Source organism: Balearica regulorum, chromosome 5, assembly GCF_011004875.1.
Source record: "Balearica regulorum gibbericeps isolate bBalReg1 chromosome 5, bBalReg1.pri, whole genome shotgun sequence".
Taxonomy (NCBI): domain Eukaryota; kingdom Metazoa; phylum Chordata; class Aves; order Gruiformes; family Gruidae; genus Balearica; species Balearica regulorum.
The window spans coordinates 26,570,129-26,588,459 of NC_046188.1; the positions used below are offsets into that span (position 1 = coordinate 26,570,129).

The following is an 18,331-nucleotide window of genomic DNA, read 5'->3' on the forward strand; positions in this document are numbered from 1 at the left end:
CAGGCCTCTGGGGTGGTCCGTCAGGCCCAATGGCTCCTGTCTTCCTCCGAAGGCTCTCCTGGGCTCTGCAGTGCCAGGTGCACGATGGCACAGCGAAGGCTGGGAACTGCCTCAGAAATTGGAGGGACCTGTCTGGGATGGCCACAGGTTTTTTGGACTGCCCACAGGCCATGTCCTGCATACTTTGGGAATCCTGGTTTAGAATCTTGGCCTGCCAAAGGACTGGGGCTGCTGCAGATGCTGAATAACACACCTTTCCTGAGCAAACCAAGGACACTTCCACTTCAATGGCAGTATTGCTGAGGCCATCTGAGTCTTGGTGTTTCAGATATTCCCAGCAGTGATTACAAAGCAATTCATGTCTCCACAGCGATGGAAATAGTGAATGAAGACTGCCAGGGCACTACTGTGGCCGTGTGTTCCATAAGGGACAGGGAGCTGGGAGCCAAGTGCGATAAGACAGCCATTGGGACAGGATCCCCCCAGCCAGGGCTCCGTCCCACCGTACCTGAGCAAGGCAAGCAGAGCAGTTCAGTTTGTGGGCAGTAGCCAGGATCAGCCACTTGTCCAAATCATCACACAAGTCGATGGAGATGAGGCAGATCCCAGTTCAAGCTGGGAAGTCAAGTCCCTGAGTGGGGACCTGGGTGATGAGTGGGGTGCATGGCCAGGTACAGGCACGGCTGCAGTGGAACTCAGGCAGGAGCCAGGAATGAGAGCCTCGGCTTAAAAGCAGCTGCCAAGGAGAAGAGAGGGCAACCCCTGCTGAGGGTCCCTCCAGGTCTTTCCTAACAGCAGCCCGTATCAGTGAGCTGATCTTGAGCAGCCAGCTTCGCTCCTAGAAGGCAGGAAGGCTGCGCTACGGGCCCTGACAGGGTCACCACAAGCCATCCTACCAGCTCAGACCTCGGCTATGTCTTGTCTGTGTTAGCTAATGCATGGTTTACCCTCTGTCCCACACCTCTGGAGCTCCCCAGGTATGGTATGCAATTTCCTTTTCAGCACTCAGCCTGGAGTTACACAAACCCTGCCTCAGCATGATTGGGTCTGTTAGTGTAAAAATTCAAGCTATCAGGTTGCCAATAAATTATTCAGAACTTTATTCTGATTATTCCTTTAATTCTCAAGTTCTCCAGGAACTGATTCAAATTTCTCCAGAAACAGCTTCTCCCCACACATCTCTGATTCAGCTCTGCATTATATGGGTTACATGGTCCAAAGCTGCAGTCTGCTGCAGAACCAAGACCACCAGGTCTGAAGCCCTCTGAAACAACTACCTCTGTTTGGTACCAGCATCGGTGTGAGGAGGTGCACACTGCGGCTCTGCCTAAAGAACTGCCCAGGGCTCACACCGGGTGTAGAGATGCATAGGAGCTGCTTCTCAACTTGAGCCCATGTTCTCATCGCTCTTTGTGCACCACCCTTCCTCCCCTTTTTCCTTCAGACCTAGCTCCCTACCCAAGGACAGGTACAGGGCTGTGGGTTATTTAAGTATGACAACATTTTCTAGCTCAAGCAGTACTGCCGCAGAGCCCAACTTGGCAAGCCCATCAGCCTGAGGACCACTCTACAGCATCTGTCACCTCTATAATTTTGTGCATCCTTGACTGGTGATTTGAAGCTCTATAGTTCATACAAAGTTAATGCCAGGCTGTAGAGGTATAGACATAGGGCCTTCTAGATATATACTGGACTTTCCTGGTGTCTTCATTGTTTTGCTCTGGACACTTCATCACCTGCCCACTGGCTTTGTAGTGGAATGTCACCCAATGGTACCCTGCATATCCTCACTTCTGTTTCTCCTGGGGTGCTGGAGGGCCTTCCATTCTCCTGACCATGCCTCCAGAGCTGTGAGGACAGCTCTGTCCCCCTCTGCCAAGTTCTTTGTGAGTCTCTGGTTGCTGAGCTGCAAAACTCAGTGCCTGGCTGTCTGCTTTCTGCCTTCTCTCATTCCTTTTTGCCTCTCTGCAAGCTTTTGTAATTAGGAAACTGAACTTATATTTCAATACTTAGTTATATTTCAATACTTAGTTATATTTCAATACTTAGTTATATTTCAATACCTCTGTGACTAATCTCTGGCAACATTTTCAACCAGAAGAAATTCTGGCTTTATTTGAGCTTTCCTCAGCTAAATGGCTCAGATGCACTCCCGAGGAGCAACCTCAGATCCTCTCACATTTTCCTGATCCAGCTCATCCTTTGCCTTCTTCCATTTGCATTACCCTTGATGCTGAACTTTTCCACTTCTCCCATTTCTGTTTGCAAATCTGTCCTTCATCCAGGGCACACCTATTGGGCTGACCTAGTTCTTCATCCAGTCTTGACTTTCTCCCAGCCTCCTTCTTTGTCCGTGGACATCGTGAATCCCAGTAGAAGCAATGTTTGTCATCACCCCCTCAGTCTGCAAAGAAGTGTCACTTCTCCATTTCTATTACGTGTGTTGTGTGTAATTTCTTTCGGCGCCTGGTTCAAAGCTGCCTTGTCCTTTGTCTAGACAAACTTCAGTTGATTCACACTAATCAGGTCACAGACCTGATCTCCCTGTGCGCTTCCATCTCCTCCACAATGGCTTTTGGGTCCTTCCAGCACAGCCTCACTTGTCTTGGTCTCCTCTGCATGTTCTCCTAGTGGAAGTGGCCACACAGCTCCCGCCTGTGTCCATGCAGCTCCCACATATTTCATTTCAAATCCTATATGGGGAAAAATACTTTGAATGAAAGTCTCTCCCAGTACATTTTAATTTTAGCTGTGTTCTTTAACTTTGGAAAGCACTGGTGATCTACTGAAGTCGCAACACTGGGCATTTTCACATTATCCTTCCACCATATGTTGCACTGTGGATGGATATAGGACATGATAATGCTAATATGACAAGAACAAACACTTGCTGTATTAATAAAAGCTGCTGAGACACAAAGAGTGACTAGAGCTACCTACCCAGAGGTGTTGTAGATTCTCTCTGTCACATAAAGTCTTCAAATCAAGGCTGAAATTCTTTTTAAGAGATGATCTATAACTCATCCAGAAGCTATTGGCCTGATGCAGAAATTATTTGGTGAAGCTTTGTAGCCTATTTTATGTCAAAGTTCAGGCTAGAAGGTTGCAATGCTCCCTTCAGGCCCTAAAATCTTGGACTCCGTGGAGCTCGTGTTGTCTGTTAGATATGTTCTTTCTTAAAAAAAAAACACACAAAAAAACCCAAACCCAAAACCCCACAAAAAACCCTTCACATGTAAGAAGCTTCTGGTCTCTATTCCAGTGTCCCATTGAACATATCTTTTTCTTTATATGTCCATATATTGATTTCTAAATAATCACTGGAGATACAAAGTACACGATGACAAGGAGATTATGGCACCTGTCATGCCCATGGCTAAATGCTCTCAGCTGGCAGCTGCTGGCTGAGTTACTGCAGCCCTGAGCAGACCTCTCCACTTCTGTCTGCTCTGAATTATCCTGGTATTTTGAGCTGCATCACTTAACCCCTGGCTAAAATCCTCTTCCTACTGAAGTCAGCGGGACCTTGGTCATTGACGCTTAACAGAACTAGGACTTCACTTTGTGTAGCACTTCTTTTGGCATTTTGCTTTTTTTCCATTATACCTCATCTTCTCTCCTGACACAGATGCATCCATATGCCTCCTGTTGTTTCTCTTCTGTGGTTGAACACCTCCATTCACGCCACATGGAGCATCCAGCTGCTAGGACTCAACCGCTCCACACCAGAGGCCGTTCCTCCGTCCTGCTGTTTTTCTGTGGTGAGGACAGAGCAACTCATGACATGTTTCCTCTGGCATCTTTCAGCTTCAGACATTGGGCAGCTCTGCCCTGCTCAGAGCAAGGGGTTAGACAAAATCTTTTCTGCATGGGGCTATTGAGGGGTAAGGGCTGGACACCAAGGCTTTCTGCTAGCTGAATATATCACCTATTCCCAGTTACCTGTAGATCAGAGGGAAAAATTCTAACCCTTTGGGCCAGTCTGGAGTGGGTACCGCACGTCAGTGCCCCGTCACATCTGATCCCATCTCCTCTCTCTGGCAGTGGGCAGTGCTGGATGGAGTAACACCAGAGGTTCCTTGCCACTCTTTCCCATCCCCTAAAATAGAAGAGAATAATATGTAATGAATAAATGTTTCTATCTCCTTTTGAAAGACACTTACTAAAAGTGATTTTATACCAAGGCAGATCCACAGCTTGGACATACAGTTAACTGTTCCGGAGCAACTGAGCTTATTTTTGTTCTACTGTTTGGAGTGTTGATTCATTAGAAAGTAACAAAGTGACCAGACATGGGCTATACCAGCGTACAAGCAAGTGGACTAAAATCTGTTCAGCAGAGATAATTTTAAAGCCAGCTAAAATGTGGCATAGGAAAGTAATGATGCTAGACCTGGACATCCTAAATGAAGCTGCCACGAATGTCTATAAAGATTTGCGTGATCCATTGTGACTGTTGGCCACCTCATCTGCCATTTGATTCTCATACTAATTTTTGAGTGAGGATGTCTTGGTCAGTTCTAAATAATGTTTTGGCATACAAGTACCACAGGTAAATTATGCACTGCACCAAAGGATTTTCTCAGATGCATTGTCCTTTAACTGTGTTAAGTGTTCCCTTTTCTTGTTTTGTAAGAGGAAATTTGGGAATCTATTTGACGTCCTTTCCATCACAAGGTGACAAAATAGTCTGCCTTATTTAAAGAAAAGGGGGGTGGGGGGTGGGAGGGGAGCGGGCGAGATCCAGGGAGATCTAGTTTTGTTCCAAGGCATGGAGACTTTAAGGAAAATATATAGGAAAATACTACTAGACCCAGCTTCTGCCCATAGGTGAGTGTCCATACTGGGGACAATACACAAGATAAAGGCAAGTATCTGAAGCAAATTTCTAGTCAGTCCATGGCCCAGGTTGCACCCTGCTCTATCCATTCTGGGTACTGAGCTTCAGGACAGATCTGGACTAATTGGTGAGGGACCAGAGAAAAATAATGAGATGTCCAGAAAGCATAGATTTCTTTGCTCTAGAGAGAAGATGACTGAAATGAGATACCATCAAGTCTTCAAATACATTTTAATAAATGTAGCAGTGGTGAACTTCCAAAATTGTCCGCTATATCTACTGAGAATAGTAGATACAGTGGACAGTTATGGGAGATGGCTTAGTCTGTAGCAAGACAGTAGGAGAAACTCTCTAACAGTAAGGAGAGCATTAGGACAGGATGCCTATCCTCTATAGGACATGCATTAAGATAGGATGCCTATCATCCCTGGAGAAAATTCATTGGGTAGGTTTAGGGCCAGGTTACACAAGCATCTCAAATGATTGGTTTGTGCATAGTGGATCCCACTTAGAGCTAGGGGAAGGACTAGAGGGCCTGCCGAGGTTGGGGGTTCCAAAGCTGGGGCACGCAATCTCAAAATGATCTAACAAGGTGGTGGGACTAGCTGCAACCTTCCTCACTGCACCAGGTGCTTATGGGGATCGTGTGCGAGGAGGCAGGGCGCTGCGGCAGCCCCCACCACTGCACCCACCAGCAGCTGCGGTGCTGCCCTTGCCCACGCCCATGCCCCTGCCATGGGGTCCTGCCCCCTCCTGCAGGGCCAGAGCATGGGTCATGTCTGGGAGCTCCTTTCCCATGCATGGGGTGTGGAGCTGTGGGCAGGGGTGCTGTGGCCGGGACATTGGGTCTGTCCAGGCAGGGGGCTTGGGAAGGCAGCGTGCCCCAGCAGTGAGACTAGGTTTCCTCTCTGCCTTGCCCCACTCCTCTTGAGCTGCTCAGGTAGCAGGAAAGGAGAAGAAACTCACAGCTCCCAGACCTCTGCTCAGGGTTTCTGTGCTCAACGTAACCACCCTGAGTCCATCTCCTCCTTGCAGGGTGCAGCAAGCTGGGTTTCCAGGTCCCAGAGATGACTTTGCCCAGGGAGGCCAGCTGGGTGAGCTCCATGGGGACCCTCCTCCTCAACAGGGTGCTCCCATAGACAGACATCGCCCAGGTCCCAAGCTGGGCACCCTGCCATGCCTCGAACGAGCACAGGGTTACACCGGGAGCTGCCACAACATGTTACAAGTGCTGGAGCATGGGGGAATCCCGCATCCAAACTGAAGATTGTGGGTGGAACAGAGACATCCCGGGCCCATGGCGTCAGCCAGGGCAGAGATGCTGAGGCCACAGGCAATTATTTGGAAGACATGGGCTGGTATAATCTTAGACACACATGGGTTTGGAGTTGCAGTGCAGGGCCATGGTAAGATGTGGATAAAAACTACATCTGGGAGGTGGGGTCAGGAGCAAAACTTCTTCCCGGCAGGTACTCAGCCCCGCATCTTGCCTTCCCCTGTGTCCAGAGAGGCTGTGGAAGCCTCTGTGTACCAAGAAGGACCAAGACCGTCCAGTGGCCTCCTTACTCAGAACCCTTTTAGGAGGGATTTTAATTCATGTAAATGAGTGTTTTTAATTTGTTATACTGGCCTTTATCTCTATTACCATCTCATTTGCTTTTAAACCTAGTTTTGCCATCCTGACTGAATTCCATTTGATGCATTAGGAGTAATTCTCTTCCCAAAGGGTTAGACATTTTCTCTCCACATAAAAGTCGCTTATTTTGGATAAAGAGACGATTAGATTTATCTTTAATATTTTAATGGCAGCCAGGATTATTGGGTGGGCAGCCCCGGTTTCGGTTGTTGTTGGGGGATTAGACTCTAATAAACTCTTCAGATTGGGATTTTTTTTTTTCTGTTTTGCACAAAGTACTTGTGTTTATTTAAAAAAATTCACTTCTTTTTGAGTCATAAATTCCATTTGCTGTTTCCTATTAGTATTAAATCAAGTTGATTAAATTCGTAGTGACTATTTGCACATATATCTTTTTAATTTTAACATCCACAACATAAAATCTTTAATGGTGCAATTTGAAATACCTGCAACATACATTCCCGTTGCCGTTTAAACAGATGGAAATGAGGATCCAGAGGGAGGGGGGAGGGAGAGAGGAAGGGATGGAGAGATGGACAGACAGACGGATGTTGAAAAGGCGGTGAACTGTCTCTTCCCATCACATGTAATGTTAAAGATTTGGGGTTTTAGAAGGAGATAGAATTTCCAAATAGCTCCCTTCCCCCCCCCCCCCCAAATCACCAGCATCTCTGGTGAGCAAAAGGAGCTCAGAGCCCTACCAGGGCCACAGGCCCAGCTCGCCTCGCAGCCCCTCCAGTGCCAGGAGCCGGGCAGCCCCTTGGAGGTGGCATTTGCTGGGAGCAGATGCTTGCGGGGCTGGGCACGTGCAAACCCAAAGAGCGGGCGCCCCTCGCCCCCCGGGGCTCCGCACCCTGCTTTGGCTGTCATGGATCCTAGTTTAGGCTAATCGGAAACTTGGTAATAGAATAAAATGTCAGCAAAGTAGAAATCAATAAGTGTTAATGCTCCAGGACTTTCACTGCTGGGGCTCCCCTCTCGGGCTCCCCCCTCCCGCACCATCCTGTCCCTTTGATTTCAGTCCCTTCTCTAATCCCCACCTCATCAGCTCCGGGAAGGGCTGATCTGCAGCAGAAAATCCCTCATTCGGGGCAAAATCAGCTTAATTTGCAGCAATTTGTAGCAGGTCTTTGCTGGGATTTGAGTCTCAAAATTATCCCGCGGGTGGGGGCCGCAGCCCCTTGCAATATGGGCAGAGATTTCCCCGCTCCTCTGTTTGCAGAGATTTGTCTGGGGAGTAATTACAGCCGGGGGCGCAGCCCGGCCCCCGGCCCGGCCCTGCCGCCCCCTCCGCCCGCGGGGCCTGGCACCGGGCGAGCGGCCGAACACGCAGCCGCCCGGATTAGCAGCATTAGCAGCCAGCGCCGAGCAACAATTAATCATTTGCTGGTAAATACAAGCCGGGAGCCCTCCCCCGGCTGGCGGGGCAGGGCGGGGAGCGGAGGGAAGGGGCTGAAGGGGGCGGCCGCCCCGGCGTGTGGTAGAGCGGTGAGTGGAGGGCTGGAGGGCTGGAGGCACCCGGGGACCTTGTGGCCTCGGGACGGGGGATCAGAGCAGGCAACTTTCCTTCCGCTAATGCCGCTAATTACAGGCAGCAGCTCCGGCGTCGGCCGAGGAGGGATCCCAGGCACGGGGACCCCCCGGTTCCCCCGGGGCAGGATGCCACCGGCAGCAGAGCCTTCCCGCGGGGGCAGCCCACGGGCGAGCCCCGGTGGAGCCGGACAGGCTCCAGGCTGCTGCGGTGCCGCTTCGCACGGGGGGCGTGAAGGTGCCCAAATCCACAATCCCAAAAATCCCGGGGGATGAGTGCCCGAAGGGGAACATTATTTTGAGTGCAGCTTGTTTTCCGGGAGAGGGAGAAATAAAGCGGTGTGGGGTTGTCACAGCACGTTTAAGTGTCGGGTTAGCACTTTGCTTGGCAACCCGTGACCTTCTTGGTAAAAAATTAGCTTGAGGTGAAATCGGAATTATGCACGTTAAATGAATTAAAAGCTGACTAATTAGTGGTTCTGAAAAATTCAGCAGCGAATCATCTGCCGGTGGAGAAGTTTTGAAGATGGGTTGCCTGGAGATCAGTTCTCGGTCCATACTGTGTAATATCTTTGTAGCGACTCGGAAGAAAATACGAAATCAATGCTGGTAATGATTCCTACTTGACATAAAAATTGGTGGAGTGATAAATAATGATGGGAGCAGGTCAGTTATACCAAGCAATCTGGATCACTTGGCAGACTCTGCTCATTTGAACAATATGTGATTTTAATATAGCCAAATGCAAGATCATATATCTCAGAACAGAAAATGAAGGTCACAGGATGGGGGATGCTGTCATGGGAAGCAGTGGCTCTGAGGAGGATGGAGGAGATGTGACAGATAATAAAAACTAAACATGGATTTTTGGTGTAATCTGCTCTGTCGGAGCTACGCAATTTTTGGATGTATCGGCAAGAAAATATTACCTAACAGGACGGGGATGGTCTAGGCATCCCGAGACCATAACAGATTCATATTGTGTCCACTTCTGCTGCCTGCACTTCCAAAAATAACAGCCAAGAACTGGACATTATTCAGATGAGAGCTTCAGGAACAACCTATGAGCTAGAAAACCTGCCATACAGGGAGAATTAAGAAGCTCAATCTATTCAGCTTTGCTAGGGAGCAAAATAGGAAGTGGCTTGGTCACCCTCTGTAAGTAGTTAGGAGAGATGTTTTCAGAGGGTGGAAGGTTCTTTAATTTATTAGACAAAGGCATAACAGGATTCAGCACTGGAAGGTCAAGCTAACTAATTCATAATTTATTTAATTAATTTAATTAAATATAAGTATTAATATAAGACCTGGACTTTTAACAGTGAGGATAATTAATAGAGTAGGTGAGACTTTTTAAAAAGAGCTTCTTGTTGGAAAAAAAAACTGTTTTGATGGAAATGTTTGGGGGTTTGACAGAAAAAATAGATAGTTGCTTAAAGAAATTCCTACAGAAATATATTTTGAAGTGGTTTGTTTTAGAAAATTGTTCTGAAATGTATTTTCTCATGTTAATTTATGCATTTTCATTTTATATTATTGTACTGTTAACACATTATATCATGAAAAATCGTTGAAATCTATTTTCATTTTAATTTTCAAACTGTTAAGTACATTTGCTACCTAGTACTGAGTGAATTCTAAATTGATGGAAGATGCTCTCATTATAACACAGTGGAGAATCTTCGTGCTGCCAAAAGTGTGAAATATTTCATGTGCCATGAAGTTTCTGATGACCTTAATGATTTTAAAATATGAAATACGAATCACTATCTCCGTTGTCAGTCACGGTGTGTTGCCAGTAATAGGTGTGTGTATACTGCAGGCAGTGCTTGCTGTCAGCTGTTGCTGCTGACCTGTAAGACTAGTAGGGGGAAAAAAAAAAAAAAGGAAAAAAAGAAACAAATGAAGTTACAAAACAGCATTTTAAAATTACAACATTAATTATCCATGGAATGAAAGTACTTTAAAATGTTAGAATTTCCCACAGTATGAGAAAACCTAGTTTACGACCACCTCTAATATTCCGGCGTTAAAACAGTTTCCCTGAGGGATGGTCTTTCCCACTTAGACCTTCTAAAATATGTTCTCCAGCACAGACAGCGCTAACAGCCTTGGCACAGGTCAGACTTGGTGACTAATGAGTCTGTCTACATTGGACATGGCTTTTGGATCCAGAGTGCACTCTGGATGTGAAGATCCCAGTCGCCGCCATTGCTGCACTTTGCGTTGAGCAAGGGTCTCAGGAGACGCAACTTGGTGTCCTTGCGGATGAAATGGGATGGGAAGATGATCTGGTGCAGGAGCCCCCCAGCACCCTCCAGCTGCAAACGGGTGCTCAGTCCATGGCACCACTTTGGTTTGAATCACTGGAGTCCCGTCAGCCCTCTGCTCCCCCCTTGGTGACCCAAAGGACCGAGATGGCAAAATGAGCCCAGGGTGCCCTTTTGTTTCCTCGGACTCTGTATTAGCAGCTGGGATATCTGTCTATCACAACTTTGGGTTGCTTGGGATAGATCCACGGTTTATGAACATTCCCAGGCCTCTTTCTCATCGTACATCCTTGCATAATATCTTCCAACGTGCATCCCATTCTGTTGGAAAACATGTCCCATTCTGGTTGAAAATAGCTTCTATTTAGCAACACATCTCTGCCTTCATCCTTGAGTGGAGCTGAGCAGCACCACTGCAACAGCACTGCATGACAGCCCACACCTTCAGGTCAACATGGCTTTCTGAAAACACCACAGTCTCACTCTCCAGGCTCTTTATAACCCAACCTAGAAGACTTAAAAGAGCATTTTGACAGTCTGGGGTGGGGGAAGCCTCTGTCAGTGCTACTGCTATGGTGCGGCAGCTCTCTGGTGTGGTGGAGCACAGGCAAAGCTGGCCAGAGGTTTGGTTTGTGAGGCAGAGGTGGAGCCAAAGGGAACGAGCCAGGACATAGGCACATTTGCTAGATGGGAATGGGTTAAAGAGGCAAGGAAGTACTTGGACCTGAGCTCGGGTGTTTGGAGGCCCTGGAAGGAAAACAGTGCTTGCTCCTCAGGGCTGAGGATGGGCAAAGCCAATGGTGCAGGATGGCACCACTACTTCTCCTGGATGGTGTGCATGGTGATCAGCCAGAGAAGGTCCTGCACATTGGGTGGCCCAGAGAAGTCACCTGGCTTTGGCATGCTAAAGGCTATTGTCTTCTGACAAAGTTACGGTGAGACTGGACTGCAGTGCTTCTGGTCCCTCTGCTCATGCCATGGCACTGCCCTTCGTCTTCAGACTCCAAACAAGACCTACACTAAAAAATAAAGCTAAATGTTGCTCAGGACATTGCAATATGTTCTTAGATTTGTTGTAAATGAGCATCCTTTCCTGAAAACCTCCATAACAACCATCAGCAAAAATAGCTTCAAACTGAGGTTCCTCCAGAGGTTAATAACCATTAGAAAAGCACATTCCAAAACCCTGATGGAAACAATGCAAAAAAAAGGAGAATGAAAAGGTAACGTGTTAAGGGTTTGATTATGCTTCCAGTTCACACATCCTCTAACATAAATCTAAACCTGGGAAAATTAACGGTAGAGAAACATTTCAGTAATCCCTTTAAATTTGAATCTTTGCAACAGAAATACCAAGGTGCAGAATACTTTCATGTGGGCTTCAGAGATGGATTTATAAAACAGAACAAAACACTTTTTTCAAAACATAAAGCATTAACATACCTTCAGTAATTATGGCTTGTGTTGCATTAACCTAAGGGACAGATTTGCTACCTCTCCTCATATTATCATATTGAATAATACTCATAGAAGCCAATGGAACTACTTGTGAGTAAAATATTACTCAAAAAGTTAAGACTATCAAAGCCAAATCATATGTAAATAATATCCTTCAAAGTCTGATGAACATGTATTCTAGCCACAGAGCGCTAACATTTTAACAATCAAAATGTAAAAATACTCACTGCAAAAGCCCAAGAGTCCAAAGTTTCTGAATTAAGTCCATTAAAAAAATATATATATATATATATATGAAAATTATGGGAGGCTTTAAGTAATGTATTAAGCTTTTTTTTTTTTTTTTTTTGAGCATTAGAATGGCTCCGGTTGGTATTATCAAACCTTTTGCAGCAGTGGTGGTAGAGACACTTTTTAATAAAAGCTGAAATTTTCTTGTAATCTCTTGATTCTTAGAGGTCTTTGTGAAAAACCACAAATACAAGGAGATGCAAGGAAACATAGTAAAATTTGACAACAACACAGAAATTGCAACTAATTAATTATTTTGTTTGCAGTGACCTGTAAAGGACACACGTCACCTTAACAAGATCTTGATCAGCTTCCTTTGGAACTGACAGTCCACTCTGGAGTTATCAGCTAAACCAGGGAATAAATATGGGCCCCATGCTTCCAACATTTACACAGGCTAGCTCACCAGAATAAACCTTTGTAAATATTTTTGAAAGGCAGGGTGGGCTTTCCACAGGAAAAATAGCAAGATAATTGACCCAGACTGCATGTTACTCGAATGACACAGTAAATCTTCACATTTACATTTGTACTAATGAAAGGGTATGAATGACAGGGTAGTCAAAACTTTACACATTTTGTAGTAATTTATTTCTATTACTGTATTGGGTTTGTGTAGCAAGGTTTTGGTAGAGGGGGGCTACAGGGGTGGCTTCTGAGAGACATTGCTAGAAGAAGCTTCCCCCATGTCTGACAGAGCCAACACCAGCCGGCTCCAAGATGGACCCACCGCTGGCCAAGGCTGAGCCCATCAGTGATGGTGGTAGTGCCTCTGGGATAACAGAGTGAAGAAGGGGAAAAAAACCAACAACTGGGCAACAAACTGCAGCCAGAGAGAGGTGTGAGATGTGAGAGGAACAGTTCTGCAGACACCCAGGTCAGTGAAGAAAGAGGAAGAGGAGGAGGTGCTCCAGGTGACGGAGCAGAGATTCCCCTGCAGCCTCTGGAGAAGACCATGGTGAAGCAGGCTGTCCCGCTGCAGGCCATGGAGGGAGGATGAGCGGGTGTAGCGATTCCACCTGCAGCCCGTGGAGGACCCCACGTCGGAGCAGGTGGATGCCTGAAGGAGGCTGTGACCCCATGGGAAGCCCATGCTGCAGCAGGCTTCTGGCAGGACCTGTGGCCTCATGGAGAGAGGAGCCCACGCTGGAGCAGGTTTGCTGGCAGGACTTGTGACCCTGTGGGGGACCCAGACTGGAGCAGTCTGTTCCTGAAGGACTGCACCCCGTGGAAGGGACCGACGCTGGAGCAGTTGGTGAAGAACTGCAGCCTGTGAGAAGGACTGATGTTGGTTGGTGGAGGACTGTCTCCTGTGGGAGGGACCCCACACTGGAGCACGGGAAGAATGTGAAGATGAAGGAGAAGCAGAGACAACGTGTGATGAACTGACCACAACCCCCATTCCCCATCCCCCTGTGTTGCTGGCAGGGAGGAGGTAGAGAAATCAGGAGTGAAGTTGAGCCCAGGAAGAAGGGAGGCATGTGGGGAGGTTTTTTTTAAGATTTGGTTTTATTTCTCCTTACCCTACAAAGTGTTATTTATACCAAATGATTTGTACTGAATTACATTCATAGGATGCTCAGATGCCACGGTAATGAACACAGCAGAAAAGTCTAGATTCAAATAGATGTTTGTGAATAATATTGTATGCAAATAATTTTGTGCACAACACTGCTGCACCTGAAACCTTTGGAGCGTGAGCCATGCTTTGTCCTTCTCCTGTCCCTGTTAACTCAGACCTCTCTGCAGCAGAGACAAGATCTCAGCCTCAAATTCCTGCACAAGTGCTGAGCCCGATCTGGTCTCACCAATGTCAGTGATACAGGATAGATCTCAGTATGGTCTGCGAGTGTGGGTTTAAATTCATGCTGGAGGAACACAGGAGCTGGCTCAGTGGACTTTTCAAACACTGCAGCTGTCCCTGAGAGATGGAGCAGCCATTTATGGACTAGTTTTGGGGGAAGGGGTATGGACTACAAATGGCCTAGTGAATAGAAGAGGGAAAGGTGGACCTGCTTCTGTGAGCAGTGTGCTCTTAAGGGTGATGTCTGAAGGAGGAGCAGAGCTTTTAACTCAGAAACAGGGTGGCAGGGAAGGCAGGATTCACATAGTAAGCTAAGACATTGAAGATTTTAAATATCTAGTACCTTAGTTCAGGTAGATGAGTCTGTGATACTGAATACATTTGGCTTTTCAGCTTCATTTTTGTCTGAGTCATATCCCTAATCGTCACTGCCCACATCTGAAAATCTCCATGTTGAACTAGGGGGTAAATTTGACTTACGTTTCCAAATCATGTTATGAAATTACCTGAAATAAACAGTCTGCTCCAGCTCAGCAGGGAACATCTGCAAATGATTTTTTTTTCCCTTCTTCTAATTTACAAGAGAAGAAAAAATAAACTAACAATAGTCTAGTTATTCAGCTTTGTCCCATTGCAAATCACAGTGAGTGATGGAGGTTTGTGCCAGGAGTCCCAGCTGACGTACCTGGATTGCAGCTGGGAGGGAGGGAGCTCTGTTAGACAAGGTGGGGGACAGTGGAGGAGACCAAAAGACCCCCACAGAGCATTCAGGTAGCAGGGTGCTGTATTTTTTCCTCCATTTTTTTCTGCCTCCAATACCCAGACAAGTGCTGCACTCTCTCTTTCAACCTGAACCTGGGGTATTGTGGCTGTATGCTGGGGTGAGGAGAAAATATCACTGAAAAAAATAAATCCATGACAAGTTTCCTGGAAAAGTCTGGGCATGCTTCTCCAGGGGGAAACACCCTGGGGGCTCGGGGACTTGCTGCTGGTTCTTCCAGGTGCAAGAGGAGGAGCCAGAGCCTCTGTGCTGCTTCTGATTTTATTACATCCAGCACAATGTAGAAATTGCTCTGCATGACTCTGAAAGACATGGAGAGGGAAACCTGAAAAGAGTCTGGCTTAGGAACCCAGGGAAAAGGCAGCAATTCCAGAATTGTCTAAGAAAAAAGTGAGAGTATAAAGACACATCATTAACATGGCTTGAAAGACAGGACGTTAATGCAGCCGAAAGCTCTTGCTGGTCGGACCTGCCAGAACATCCCCAGCTACACGGGTGTACCAGCAGCCGGAGGGACTTTGACTCTGTTGACGTAGGTATGTATAATCAGGAGGAGAAAGTGGAGAGAAGGCACAGGAGGGACAGAGACCAAGAAATGAAAAAGAAAGGAGAGGGGAGAGAAAGAGAGAGGAAAGCAAGGACAGAGAGAAAAGGGAAAAGGAGAAAGAGAAAAAATGGGGGGGGGGGGGAGAAGAAGAGAAATGGGGAAGACGAGCAAGCGAGACTGTATTTCTATAATTACTGTGGATTGGCTCGGATTAAGGGCAACTAGCTATCTCTTGGTTTTTCCTTTTTATATAACAACTAATCTCCTTCTAATCAGTTATTATTAAATTATATTCCATTTTTAATTCATTCACAGATCATTGGTGGCACAATTTGGACATCTGGACAGATAATTGAATAGAGATAATTTATGTAAATGAGGAACAGTTGTGTACAGAGGTGGGGGAGGGGAGATTTCGGCTCCCAAGGCCGGTGACCTAATGAGGAGTCTCCAAAAGCTGCCCTTGCTCCCTGGGAGGACTCAGGTGGGAAGGGGGATGCTGGGGATATTTGGGTATTGTGTGCTGGATATTAACACACGTACAAGAGGGCATTGAGCCCGAGCCATCTCACTTGACCCAAGGGACCAACCTGTATTGAACATTATTTCTCCCAGGGCTGAAGACACTGGCCAAATCGATGCCTGAAGATGCCCCTTGCCTCCCAGGAAGAGGTTGTTTCTAACCCAGATCTTTTCACCACCCCAATTTACAGTGCAATGCCCCAGTGCTGCACTGACCCATCCGTGGGCAGCAGCGTGGGAGCTACCCCACCCCAGTTATCCTGGGTGGAGCCGAGCAGCCTGGGGAAAGGCCCTGGGCGGTGATGGTCTCTCCTGGGGAGTGAGCTCCCAGCTCAGCCCGCTTGGAGGAGCTGGGTGCCCTGAGCCAGGGCCGAGGGACAGAGCAGGATTGGCTCAGTCACGGGCACGCCAGGCTTCACGAGCGACTGAGTATCTTTTCCCTGTGACCAGGGGCTGCTATCTTGCAAAATTAAAATATCTCAACAGCCAGCAACCTACCACCAGCACTGCTGGGTGGATGAACGCTAGTCAGGTGCCAAGCCTAGTACTTTGTGCAGGCCCGATCTTAACCCCAGGGACTATTTCTTACTCCTCAAAAATGCCTCTGCGCTCTTTGATAGACATGGTCAAATCCCTCATTGCTCATCCCAAACACTGAATTTGTGAATCAGGACAAGCATATGTAGGTAGCCTTCAAAGAGAGCTTTCATGATCAAAGGCAATAAGTCGAGCACCACAGAGGATCTGAACTAAAGCATTGTGTTAGCAGCAATAGGAAAAAAAATTCCCCAAAATTCCTGCTTATTGCCATCTATATGGGGACAATCAGAACAAGCAAATGGATATCTGGAGTCAAACAATGTCCAGAGAGAGAACACAATGTGGCAATGGGATTCATCAGACCCAGCATGAATGCCTACAGTGTATGGAGTCTACATTGAGCACATTTCCATTCTAGCCAGAGGGCTCTGGTCCATAAGCTCAATAGAGCCCAGGCACAGTTCATCTTATCTTGAAATAGTTGTCTACACTGGATTAGAGGAATTGCATCTCCATTGACTTCATTGACAAGATTGATACTGACTACAAAAGTAGCCCATGACTAGCTTAGGTGTAGGCAATGAAAGTTAGGTGAGATGGATCCCACTCTAAGGGAGACAAGATATTATTCTGCTTTTGTAGTAATGGAACAGCACGAATGCATATTCCTCTGCCCCAGAGCAAGGGTGAAGATTAAAAAGAAGTTCTTGTTCTGTGCTGTGGTTGTATTATTTTTCTGCTACATTTGGATGCCACAGAGCTAGGTGCTGAAGAAAGAAGCATGATAGATAAATTTATCTTCCAAAGGAGGAAAGAATGCTAGACTCAATTGCTATGGCAAAAATCTAATTTCTATCACTCTATCATAACAGGAGGAATTTTGCTGTGCATACTGAATTGTCTTAGCATTATGGAACTGTTAGGGGAAGGGAACACCACAGATGCATTCAACGTGTGGGAAAACTACTCACAAGATTTGTTTGTCAAAATAAATTCAGGTTGAATTGCCAAGGACACAATCCAAATGAAATGAAACTGGTTCAAGTGACCTCCTTGCCTGGTGTCAGAAATATACTGGGCTTTGTTCAGTTCTGTGGTTCATTTCACTGATTAAAAAAAAAAATAATCCCTTTTCAGGTCTCTTGAGGTTCTAATTAGCAAAACGCGAAATTGCCACTGGGAAAATTATTGTGAATTTTCAGATAGAAGTTATCAATGAGAATGAGAATGTAGCCAGATGACTGTAACGAATAGGCTCTGAGTGTAATTGTCAGGCTGGGACAGTTCTCCAGCAAGGAGAGTTTAAATCTGCCCTTCTTCAAATCTTCATAAATGATGGAGAAAGCAGACCAAGCTGCATATTAATGCCATTTGCAGATGATACTGAGTTGGAAGAATTTGTGCCCATCACGGGGAGAGAAGCAGAACGCAGCAGTGAAGAGAACGTAGGTGGGAGTCAACTTGGAAAATTGTCATAGGGGGAAAATCCCAGAGCCAAAAATACACCTGAGAGACAGACAGATGGACAATCAGAATGGCTAAAAATAATAGTTTGGTGTAATACCAATGTACACGTGCAATATGACAAGGCTCTAGAAAGGATTGAGACAGCTCCACATTCAGAAGCATGACATTGTGGAGCAGCCCGTTAATACTCTGTTGCTGTAAGGTTAAGACTCAAATTTGCTGTGCAGTTTTGTGCATTTGTTTTTTAAGGAAATACTGACAAACTGAACAGAGTCTAGAGGAGAGGGAAGAACATTACTGGGAACTTGTGGTTTTGGTCCATGAGCCATGCATAGATGTGCCTGACTTGTTTAAGTGGTAACTAAGGGGAGGGGGGTAGCAATCCCTCAGCTACCAGAAGGGTACAAAATCTGATGAGGAAGACTAAAGATTTTGGGTTAGTACCAGGAACAGGAGTGGTAGTCACCAAGTGAAATGCAGATCACCTACGCACAGGATCAAGGTGAGCACAGAGAGGGGATGACATCAGACTGCAGACATTTCCTCAGAGTAACTGGTAGGACTGTGGGAGCTCTGTCATGGGAGACATTTAATAGATTAGGTGTTTTTACACTCACAGGCTTGTCCTTTTACTGGTGGTGGCCA

The 18,331-nt window shown here is 46.5% G+C and overlaps 2 protein-coding genes across 2 annotated transcripts in view; both read right to left on the reverse strand.

Annotated features, from left to right (window-relative positions):
• FCF1 (FCF1 rRNA-processing protein) overlaps positions 1–18,331 on the reverse strand; it is a 290,016-nt gene that overhangs the window by 267,743 nt on the left and 3,942 nt on the right. The gene's annotated exons all lie outside the window — the stretch shown is intronic.
• Positions 1–18,331, reverse strand: part of NPC2 (NPC intracellular cholesterol transporter 2) — a 215,457-nt gene that overhangs the window by 138,548 nt on the left and 58,578 nt on the right. The window lies entirely within an intron of this gene.